Below are 10,012 nucleotides of genomic sequence, written 5' to 3'. Positions count from 1 at the left end.
TGTAGTGCCCTAAAGCCCCCAACAATCCGGGTATGAATTCTATTGCAGAAACGATAGAGTAAGTTTTATTTTGTTTCAACACTATGTTGTTTGGTATATCGTTAATATTTACATTGCCAGCAATTTCGAAAACTATTAAATCACTTAATTCATACTTGTCAATAACGGTTGCTTCATTTTCTTCCACGTTGCACTGGTTGCACGGATGCCGTGATGAGCGAGTTTTGTCAGCTATCATTGAATTTGCTGATTTTTCTAAACTGTTTTTAAGATTATCTTCTGCCAAGATGATAATATCAAGTGGAAGTAAAGGACAGTTTCTTTCCAACTTAAAATCGCATAGGGAACATGTCTTTATGTTTTTTGCACTATAATATTCATTTACCAGCAGACCTTCAAAAATTCTGGTTACATTACAACTGCAGTCGACAACCTGTATAATGTTTTGCTTTTCAGTTTCAAAGTAATTCGACAAAATTTCCGCTCTCAATCGTAATACATCCACATCATCATCTTGATTTGAAATAGCTTTAACCAGTAATGCAAACGATGAACTTTTACTTTCCAGTGATGCTTTAACGCTGCTGTACTCTTTGTAAGCGACTGCAAATGCCTGCACTACAGAATCGAAAGCACACTTATTTTGTAGTATCAAATTTTCAATATTTGACCGACTTATATTTCCATTTGGTAATAAATGCACATAATTTTTATTATGTTTTGGCTTTACTGTTTCTATTAAAGGTTTTTTTGCGTCGTTGTGGCTTTTATTTCGCCAGTTTTCCTCATAAACGGGTGTGTCTTGGAATTCTGATTCCTTTGTAAAACTAGCATCGTGATCTTGAATGTTAGGTTGTTTTTTTGAATCAAATTTCTGCCTTAGATGCGTTTCTTGTTTATTATTTGAATTTTCTGTACTGAAAGAAGAACACCGTGCTGATTTTATTTCACCTGAAATATAATCAGTATGCCTGATAATGAAATCATCTACACGCAACAATCCACTTCTCGTGTTCAACAATAATTGTTTGATGTTTTTGAAATAGCTTTCAACGTTACTACTACTCGGTGTATATTTTGTTACATTAAGGAATGGCACCATCACATTTGCCCAAAGAGGAAGCCTATAAATAAGTTTTATAAGAGTGTCAATAAAACTCGGAAGATAATACACGTTTTCGTATTTTGTTTCTTCACAGAGGTCGGCATATAACTTTTCTGTATCTACTAGTGAGCGAAGCCAGCCTAATACATCGTCGTCGGTGTGATCATCCCCTTCATTTATAGATTGTTCAGCGTGTGTTTCCGATTCAGCGTCCAAATAATTTATTTCTTTTAAGTTTCTTACAGCATCTATTAGTTTTTCCTTGGCTACTTCACATTTAGTTTTCTCCTTATCCTCAGTGCATCGGTCAAATCTGTTCAGAGATACAATCACTATATTCCTTATTATTTCTTTCGCTTCCGAGTAACTTAAACAATCTTTTAAAAGCAACAACACTCCGACATAGAATTTCTTTACTCGTTTGTCTATTAATTTGAAGCATTGGAGTCTATATAAACATTTTACAAAATGAGACGTATCTAAGCGCATGAAGCACGCAGGAATATCTTTTGTTTGTCCCTCAAGTAGCTTAAAACAGTGCCTGATATATTCTTTAGTCGAATCCAATGTTGTAAAGGCCTTCACACAGGCTCCAATTAAGGCACTAGAGTCATCAGTGATTACTTCATTTGGTTTAGTCATTGTATTTATCCAGGTTACTAACCACATGTATATAGTGTCCATTGTCTGAATTTCTGAAATCATCTGTGTCAATGCGACTGATGTTTTTTGTAATTTAAGTACTGCTACGTACAAAAATAAATGTTTCGCGGTCTGTCGTTGAGAAGAGTCTATAGGTGGCTGTATTTTTTTAAACAATGAACCTGTAGCATCAAGGCTAATTGACGTGTAATTCGATCGTGAAAACGTCCTATAAAACTTAAGTTGGGCTTCAGTCCAGTAATAAACGAAAAATGGATGTAGCGAAATATTTCGTACCACTTTGTCATAAGGCGGTGTAAGAGACATAATCCATAACGCAAGTACAACAATTTTGTGAAAGTATTTGAAATTGGTTCTACTTTTTATATTTTGTAAAGTTTTCAAATCAGGAACAAATGGTGGTTCTTGCGTTTCGTTTTCAGTGACATTACAATTCAGTAATTTATTTCTTACAACAATAGAATGTTGATTTTTCAATTGAGTAGCTAATTTTTCTTTCTTGAAGTTCGTTAATCGTATTTTTTTGATAGGATCATGTATCAGCTGGGAATCTACATTTATCATTGTACAGTGAACAGATACACAATCATCTTTCTTTTTAGTATGAAATGCAATTCTACCATTGCACGTTTTACAATGTCCCTTTGTCATTACAGAATAATTGTCACTAGCTGAATTGGTTTTAAAAACCCATGAGCATCGATTTGATGTTTTTTTCCAAATGTACTCCCTCATAATATCGGTCCATTTGTCTTTTGGCATTCTTCGTTTGTTACGATTAAAAACTGTTGGCTTTTGCTTATCATTTCGAACTCCAGGGTAAATCTTTGGTTGGATTTCTTGCCACTCTTCAGTAGATAAAACAAAAGAAATTAAATTTTCCTCCCTATCACTGTCTGTCGCAGCTGCTGTGCTCTTAACGTTGTCGCCAGTACACTCACCGTCACTGCTTGTGCTTGTAATGTCGGTATTATTTTCGTCACTATCGTTTTTGCCACTACTATTTTTGTCACTAGCATTTTTGTCACTTTCAAAAAAATAAACAAAGTTCCGTTTAGCCGAAAAGTACAACGCGTATGGAGACATACGACAAGATAATGTTTTACTTATACTTTTATACACAGAGCTGCATGAACTTGGTATTTCTGAAACTCCCACAAATTCATCCCGATATTGAAGGAAAACAGTTTTTTGTTCTTCCAAACACACAAAGTTTTTTTCCTCGCTTCATGTTTACAAACAAAATTCGGATAACTACTGGTTAACATCCAAAATTGATATTAATTTAATTGAATTTATGACAATAAAATTTATATAAATTGGTATTTGAATGAGAGTTTGATGACAAGAGAATGTGTGACATAATAATAGATTAAAACTATAAAAATGCAATTAAAAAAAAACTTTTAACTAAAGAGGTCGGAATACCGCTATGTAGAAAAAAAATGTTAGAATACACTCACCGGGCATATTTATGGGAACGGAAAAAAAGGCATCAATATCATCATTCTAAAGTTATTCAAGTGTTTGCATCAGGTAGTCATCATCTCATTGACGATTGAAAAATCAGTCCTAAAAAGCAAAAAATAAATAATTATTTAACTAAAAAGTGCCGGCAAATTTCATACGTTTCATAATCTTGACGCCGGCTCCAAAAGTATCAATCATGGTATACTTACAATGTGTCCGGGCATGTAGTGATCAAACTTTAAGGGAGTAATATNACAATTACTTCCGTACAAAAAATCATTTCCGAAAACTTTTTTGTTCCGATTTCAGCTGTCACCTATTTTCGTGAGTAAGCAATAAGAATAAAAATCTTGTTTGCCAAGTAAGTTTTAGCAAGCAAACATGATTTTATTATCAATATTATTATTAATAATCATGATTTTCATAATAATAAAACTACCTACTTCAAACGATTTAAAAAAAACTGTTTTATTTTATCTCACCATTAATTACATTAGAGCGTTTCGGAACACCGAAATAAAAAACTATCAAGTGTCATTGTCAATTTGAGGTTAGGGCGATTTGTTGAGTTTCGTCCNATTTTAATGGCAACACCGTTATCTATTCAATTACGATCCCATTACAATTACATTACGACTTCATTCATATTGTAAACAAGTTTTAGCAGAATACCAAAGGACAATGCCCATTACCTGTACCAAATTGCATCACAGGCTAATTATTATCAAAAATAATATTTTAATTATATGTGTACTTCATTAATTTTTAACCGTTTTTCTTATCCGGATTTAGAAAATTAGATTTAATTATACGAAACATGATTAACAATTACTTCCGTACAAAAAATCATTTCCGAAAAANTACGTTTCATAATCTTGACGCCGGCTCCAAAAGTATCAATCATGGTATACTTACAATGTGTCCGGGCATGTAGTGATCAAACTTTAAGGGAGTAATATATGGACAATTTTATGGATGACAATACTTTAGGGCTTGACCCGTTTCTCGCAAAATTACAAGGATTTAAGTTTTTAATTTTTAAATTCACCTCTAGCTTCAAAATCAAGTGATAGCGTGGATAACTTAACACTAATAGGCTAATATTTTATATCATGGGTTAGCTTATAAAATTATCTAGTGGTAAAAATAGAAAACAGATACAAGTTTCATACATTTTAAGGGAATTAGAATGGATTTAAGTAGAAAAAAACTACCGCATGATATAAAATATTAGCCTATTAGTGTTAAGTTATGTATAATATTATTATGTAGGTATGTATTTCAAAAGAAGTATATAAGTAGTATATCCGTTAAGCTAGCACCCATAACACAAGCATTAAGTTGCTTACTTTGGGGCTAGCTGGCGCTGTGTGAAATTGTCCAAAGATTTATTTATTTTATTATAAAAAAATACTTAATTTTTGTAAAATCTGTTATTTTATTTTGTTTATTTCTTTATTTTGTACAATAAATATTTCATAGATACCAGGGATGTTATGGATATCCGTAAACATAAGCGACACTTTCGGATATCCGAAATAAAAAAATATCCGAACCCGTAACCGTAATAGATTCAAAAGTTTCGGATGTAGGCAGTTTAAATTGTTTTGTTTATGTATAGCATTATATGTAAAGGCATAACAGCCTGATTTACCTTTATAATGCCATCTAGTATCAATTTTTATTTATTTTTTACTTTTTATTCGATGTAAAGTGTGCGGCCATGAATGAACCGTGTTGGAAAACTATTGCAAATTGCATTCTAAAGCACAGATATCCGTAACCGTAACCGAAACCGGTATAATATTATTCCTATAGCCATAACCGTATCCATAACCGAAACTACACATCCATAACATCCCTAATAGATCCGTAGTAATATTATCTATTTTCATACTTTTTTTCCATTCCCCTAAATATGCCGGTGTGTGTAGGTTAATAATATGTATTAAAATTATCACAGGAAAATCAGAAAATGCGTCATCATCTGTGGTCATCATCATTTGGGCCCATTACCTGTACACATTGCGTCAAAGGCTAATCATCAAAACTAATATTTTAACCCCCTTACTAATAAAACTTACACGCTCGTTGAACAGTGTTTTAAAGTGACGTTCAGTATGGAAATGTCATTTTAAAACAGTGTTCAACAACTGTGTAACTTTTTATTAGTAAGGGGGTTATTATATGTGTACTTCATTAATTTTTAACCGACTTTCTTAACCGGATTTAGAACATTCAAATTAAATATACGAAACATGATTAGAACTTATACTTCCGCACAAAAATTATTTCCGAAAACTTTTGTTCCGATTTCAGCTGTCACCATTTTCGTGAGTGAGCAATGAGAATAAAAATCTTGTTTGCCAAGTAAGTTTTAGCAAGCAAACATGATTTTATTATTAATAATAATAATAATGATTTTTATAATAACTTAACTACTTCAAACGATTTAAAAAAACTGTTTTATTATATATCACCATTAATTACAATTAGAGCGTTTCGGAACACCGAAATAAAAAAACTATCAAGTGTCATTGTCAATTTGAGGTTATGGCGATTTGAGTTTCGTCTTTCGTTTAGGTACCTATGTCTGTATCGATCGATCTATGTTTTAGTGGTTATTCATTAAATTAATTCCTCGAACGATACTATTGACAGTGTTGAGATAGTGATTCTTGTGTTGTGGTGCATCGAGATAGTGACAGTGACTCTAAGTGCCGTGCGAGATAGTGACTTTGTTGGTAGATGCCGGCCGGCGTTTACCTACCTGCCTTNCCTCGAACGATATTATTGACTATTGACAGTCTTGAGATAGTGACTCTTGTGTTGTGGTGCATCGGGATAGTGGTTTTACCGTGCGAGATAGTAACTCTGTTGGTAGATGCCGGCCGGCGTTTATGCTACCTGCCTGCCTCAATAAAAATGAATCGAACAGGCAGTTTGAGTCCAGAGAGTAATCACCGACGATGTATCAACTGTCCATTGGCAGTACCAAGGAACACATTGATACACACAGTGGAAAGTGTGCACAACAATATATTAGAAGTTTTGAACTCATGGGTGATACCTACCTACTTTGGTTAGTTTTTTTATTACTCATTCATAAACTTATTCATGATCTTGATGTAGGTATGTATATTTTGTAGTTTTTATTAATGATACCACTTATAGGTATATAAATTCTGTCTTACAATATTTTTGATGGCCTTAATTGTTGCCAATTCCGCCATTCCGCAAAAAATTCCATTGCTGTAGATGATGTCCTGGTTTCAATTTCCATTTTTGTTGTACAATTTAATACAGATTAACAAATATTGCTTGTTTCAGGTAACCGGAACATATAATATGCCACAATTGCTACAAACTTACTGTTGCAAGAAGCAACAATTGGCAGCCCTGAAGTTGGCCATCAGAGCGTTTGTTTTGGCTGTGGTGGTGTGCATTATTATGCACTAAAAGAAAAACATAATTATTAAATAAGACCTGAATCTCCACAGTGAAATGTCTTTGCATAGACAGCGCTCATCTTGTAAGTACAATATTTATGAGAAATTAAAATAACATGTATTGGAGACTTAATCCATAATTATTTTTTCTATTGAGTAAGTTAAGTATCTAGAAATTCATGCAATTTAAAAATTATTTTAGGTATCCAGACTTGAGAGGTGTGCTGGAGAACAGCTACTAGAACAGTCGACAGACAGCAGCAGCATGATCCTCAAAGGCCAATAAGAGAAGAAGAACTTCAAAGAACAGACAAGTCACCGTCAAGAATTACCTCTTCTATATCCGAGTAGCGAGCACAGCCAATCACTATTTGCACATAAACTGTACTGGCTCTCTATATACAAGTTAAAAAGATTACAATCATCACATAACATACTTTAAAAAATAAATGTTATCTGATCAATGATTATACATAGTTATTTTATTTGTGTTACCTTGATAAATGTTTAAATGATCTACTAATAGTAATTGAACTACACTGCCCATAACTGGCTTCTTAAAACTTAATATTTTTGTGATAATGAGGCAATGCATTAGATAATTATACTACGTTTAAAATGTTGCAAAAATGGGAAATGTTATCTGAACTGTTTTCACGCGTACGAAATCCGCGGGCACAATTAGTTTAATATAAAGTAACACGCAGTAAGTTTAGGTATTCATAATTTAATATTTATTTATCATTGTCTTTTAACAGTTAAGTTCGTGTTCTGGATAGGCATGGATAAAGCGTTAAATAACATTAGTACAAAGAGGGCGTAATATCAATAGATACTATAGGTCGAAAACGGCACGTGCGGGGGAGCAGACGAAGGAGGACGGATCTCATCTTATTGCGCAAGTGTACTAAGTATATCTATAACATGCAAAGCATTTTACTTACAGCAATGCGACCCAAAACGCATAAATATCTGTAATAAATAGATTAATAGCAATGACACGACGATTAAACATTGCTAAAAAAAAATATTCAGGCGTTTTTTAACTTTTTCAAATATTTTGAAAATCCGGCTAAACATTGAAAAAAACATGTTGGTAGCGAAAAGGTAAATAAAAACTAGACTTTTGAGAGTAAATTCAGGTTGATGCAACATGGTACAGACTCCCATAGTAAAATGGGCATTGTCCTTTAGTTTGTCACAGATCGTCATAAATTATAGCATATATGTTATTCTGGGTTATAAACAATGATACTGTAAAGTTGCGTCAAAATCCGTTCAGTATTTTTTGCGTGAAAGAGTAACAAACATCCAGACATCCAAACTTTCGCATTTATAATATTAGCAGGATTTATTCTCTTAAAGTTATTTCCTCTCTGTCGTTGCACTCTTAATAGAGTGATCGTGGTCGTAAGGAATGTGGATTTGTATGCGCGGATTTTGATCGCATTACAATGTCTCGCCATCTTTGCCTGTTGGTGGTTAGCTGGTACATTCATGTAGGGGACCACCCACAACAGTGATGTGCTATGCTCGGGGTTTCCCTGCGTGATCGAACCAGAAATGAGGAGATCCGCAGGAGAACCAAAGTGACTGACATATTAAATTGATCGAATTAAAATAATTTCACAAATCACAGCCCTATTCCCTCCATATTCTGCGCACGCGCGGCGTCCCGATTCTAATGAATCGACGATAAATCAACACCGACGGTTGCAATTGTTTAATTGGTTAGCCTTATTCTGCGGGGACTTTTTGCACGTAGACATTCGTCAGCAGGTCATTTAGTCTCCTAGTTCTACTATTCAGTCGAAGTCAAAATTTCTTTATTTGTATAGACTATTAAATAGTTCTTACAAATCGTCAAATATTTTGCTCTTAAGGAGCCTCTACATGTCTCATAATCTTTTTACCCTACCAGCGCTTCGAGACCAACATTTGGCAGTGCAGAAGCACGCACGATCCTCTCTAATTTACCAGAGGCAAGTGGTCTATACTAAACTCCCCATGCTGGTCAAGGCTCACGAGAAATTATTGAGGAGGGAATATACGAGCATGTTTCGAGTAGCCTCCCCATCGTGGGCCAGAGGATGTAGGCCAAATTCTCTCCTTTTGCGTCTTGTGAATTAGACAGGGTCGTGCTCCAGTAGAGACTGAATGGTCTGATGATGATAGTACTCCATAGGGATTAATCCCGGAGTTTCCAAGTTGGGAGAGTCTATCTATCTCGCACGTTACAGGACCCACCACTGTGATGTATATTATGTTAGGTACCATGCTCTATTAATTCCATGAAAATGAAAACGGAGTCCTACAAGACTTGTTAGAAATACTATTAAATAGGGTCCTGCTCCTATCTGAGACTGACTAACGTGATGATGAGTCTGTGATTTTAACTTAAGTGGCAATGTAGAGGGAAAAAGATAAGTGTGAATTAGGCTGTGTATGTGTGTGGTAAAGTTAGGGTACGTGTTCCCTTGATTTTTGATGTAGTTAGCTTCTTTTCAAAAAACTTTATCAAACAAACTGAAGTCTCTATAGACTCATAGAACTGAAATGCATAGAACATGTTGTTGGAAACTATAGCTACTTAAACGTATGAGTCAATAAATTTTTATTTGAAAAGTATACGTGCACATTCCAATCCAAAAGGATATTACGTCCATTTGAATTCCCGATAACCGGTGGCGGTCTTTATTTCACAAACTGACTTATTTATTGTCTATGGGCGACGTGACGCTGACCGCCACAGACAATCAATTAAAAGTGCATAGCCGATGCATTACGGATGCTACACGTATACAATAGCGTCTTTGCTTGCCGCTAGGACGCGCGCCGCATAATGCCTTCGCCTTTCATCGAACCGCAATTAAAAAATAAAACGAAAAGTTGGGCACAGATTAAAAATCATGTCAGGAAGCGCGCGTAAAAATCCAAAATGGCGTTTAACACAGGTGTTCTAGAAAGAATCAGTATTAGGATTTAACGGTGCATTGTAAACTATTTTATAGCTTGTTTAATGGCTTTCGGTAGCGCTACAACAAGCATTAAAACGTTTATATATCCTCTTTGAATACGCAAAAACACTATCAATCGTCTTTTTCTATAGAAAAAGCAGTGAAAATATTTTTTTAAATTTTTTTCTAAAGTTTCAAGGGGATGATAACTACTTATTTCATCATTTCAGATGTCCACAGCTGAACAAAGGCATATCGGACGGTTGGTAGCGGCCTGCATCCAGCGCCTTCCTGCTTGCTACCTTTAGATGAATTTATTACATTATTTATAATCTCTCTCAATACGGCTGTCGTTAGATCTTATTCAC

The 10,012-nt window shown here is 34.5% G+C and overlaps 1 long non-coding RNA gene across 3 annotated transcripts; it reads left to right on the top strand.

Moving 5' to 3' along the window:
• Nucleotides 1-6,022: 6,022 nt before the first annotated feature.
• LOC114350194 (uncharacterized) lies at nucleotides 6,023-7,159 on the top strand. 3 transcript variants are annotated; one of them, XR_003655684.1, is made up of 3 exons: nucleotides 6,023-6,320; nucleotides 6,569-6,770; nucleotides 6,890-7,159. It is a non-coding gene; the product is annotated as an uncharacterized LOC114350194 (long non-coding RNA). The 3 variants fall into 3 exon arrangements; XR_003655685.1 differs by having other exon boundaries at nucleotides 6,023-6,370; XR_003655683.1 differs by having other exon boundaries at nucleotides 6,023-6,770.
• The last annotated feature ends 2,853 nt before the right edge of the window (nucleotides 7,160-10,012 follow it).

Source organism: Ostrinia furnacalis, unplaced genomic scaffold (assembly GCF_004193835.3).
Source record: "Ostrinia furnacalis isolate ACB-3 unplaced genomic scaffold, ASM419383v2 OfSCF0802, whole genome shotgun sequence".
Classification (NCBI taxonomy): Eukaryota; Metazoa; Arthropoda; class Insecta; order Lepidoptera; family Crambidae; genus Ostrinia; species Ostrinia furnacalis.
Note: the sequence above shows the minus strand (reverse complement) of the source record. Positions and strands in the feature narration are given on the sequence as shown.